Source organism: Microtus ochrogaster, chromosome X (assembly GCF_000317375.1).
Source record: "Microtus ochrogaster isolate Prairie Vole_2 chromosome X, MicOch1.0, whole genome shotgun sequence".
Lineage (NCBI taxonomy): Eukaryota > Metazoa > Chordata > Mammalia > Rodentia > Cricetidae > Microtus > Microtus ochrogaster.
Window position 1 is genome coordinate 314,432 of NC_022026.1, and position 2,145 is coordinate 316,576.

At 47.1% G+C, this 2,145-nt stretch overlaps 1 protein-coding gene across 4 annotated transcripts in view; it reads right to left on the reverse strand.

Annotated features, from left to right (window-relative positions):
• The window catches only part of Bcorl1 (BCL6 corepressor like 1), a 67,983-nt gene that overhangs the window by 8,360 nt on the left and 57,478 nt on the right, over positions 1-2,145 (reverse strand). The window lies entirely within an intron of this gene.

The window sequence follows — 2,145 nt, forward strand, 5'->3', positions numbered from 1 at the left end:
CATATAAATCTCTACTACTCAGAAGGCTCAGGCAAGAGAACCAAGTTCGAGTTCAGCCTAGGACACAAAACAAAACAAAAACCCTTTGCTTCTACCCAAAAGAGCTCAATACAAGGCGCTTAGAGAACAGCTCAGCAGGTAACAGTGTCTGCCACACAAGCTTGATGACCAGGTTGATCACTGGAAGGCACGGAAAAATGGGTGTGGTGATAAGCATTTATCATCTCAGAATTCCAGTGACAAGGCTCCCAGTGGAGACAGGAGAATCAACTGAAAGCTCACAGACCAGCTTGGCTGGAGTACACAGCCAGAAAACCAGACTCTGCTTTACAAGCTGCAATGAGAGGACCAACAGCCCATAATTTGTCCACTGGCTTCTATACATATGATGCGGCCTACATAGGCTGACACATATGCACATAGACACTAAATTAATTTTTGAAAAGAACTGAGGACAAGTGTTCAAAGTTTTGTCCTCATGAATGAACTCTATTCATGAGGGTCAAAAGCTGGCAACAGCCCAAATGTCCAATGAGTAGATACATAAAACCAGGTAAAGTTCACACAGAAGAATATTACTAAACCATAAAAAGGAACATGGAAGGTAACTAAAAGAAGCCAGACACAAAAGGCCATATAAAAGAACAGAGTACCACTATATCACATAGATGAACCTTGAAAACATGATGCTAAGTGTAAGAATTAGATATGAGAAACACATATTATATAATTCTGTCTCAGGGCCAGTAAGACAGAAAGCAGAAAAAAAAATTAAAACAAACAAAAACCCATGGTAAACCTTCCCCTTTTTTGGTAGCCTTGGAGCCTGTCCTGGAACTAGCTCTTGTAGACCAGGCTGGCCCTGAACTCACAGAGATCCACCTGCCTCTGTCTCCTGAGTGCTGGGATTAGAGGTACGTGCCACCACAGTCCAGCTTAAACCTTCCCATTTTAAGGCCAGGCAGTGGTGGTTCAGGCCTCTCTGAGTTCGAGGCTAGTCTGGTCGGGAGAGCGAGTTCCAGGACAGCCAAGGCTACACTGTAAACACAAAGCAAAAGGATAGTAAGGAAATTGAGTATGTTAGTGTTGGAGGAGTGGGAGGGGTAGGGCAGTGACTGAGAGTGGAGCTGGGTTTTCCCTAAGTTCTGGAAGCACACGGTGACAGCAGTACACACTGTGAGAGCCAACAACACTCCATGACTCAACTGTCTGAAGTCAAAGATCTTCCATGTGTGCGCCACCACAATCCAAACACCTGCCTTTTGTTTCCTTACTCTCAAGATGGAGGCCAGGTTACCCTCAGCCTCCTTGTTTCCTAGCTAGGAATCCGTTTACGGGTTCACCTCTTATTCCCACACAGATACAAAGTAGTCTTACTGGCTCTCCTGAAAGATTAAGTATGCGGTCTGCGAGAACCGTTTGGAAGTTGCCAGTGTGCCAAACAGTACAATTAGCAGGCTGACTGAGCTGTGGGTGATTGCCACCAGCTCTCAGGTAGCACCTAGGCAACAGGAAAGAAGAGAGTCCAAAGAACACAAGGAGGTGAGGGTGACTACCTGCAAAGCCAATCCCAGGAGGAAGTTGGCAATTGTTCCCCAAGGAGCGCAGCTTGCTTCCTTCACGGCAAAGTATCAGTGCTGCAGAAGGCCTCCCTTCTGGGCCAATCCTGCAGCAAGGACTGCCTGTTAATGCAAGTTACCAAAGCCACTCCTTTCTTAGCCATCTTCTGGGACACAAAGAGCTGTTCCCATTGGAAAGGCACCAGGGAACAGCTTTCAACGTAATAGCAGAAGCGGGTGGGGGGGGACCTTAAGTTGTGTAGATCAGACCTCTGCACACCACACAGACGGCCCGAGGCCCTCTTCTATACACTGTACCACCCGAGACAGGACTTCCTTCTAGAAGCACCTGCTGGGCAAGAGTCGATCTACTCCTAGACCCGTGCTGGGTCATAGGAAATAGAGGAAAGGGGCCTTTATTTAGAAAAATGGAGGAACCAGGTCTAACTTGTTTACCATTGTCTCTTGTGCTGGAAGTCCAGGACCTGGGACCTAAGAGAGCTTAACAGACAGACTAGAGAAGGAGGGACAGTAGAAAAAGGGGGAAAGGAGAGAATGACATCATGCCAAAACACAGGCACCCCCC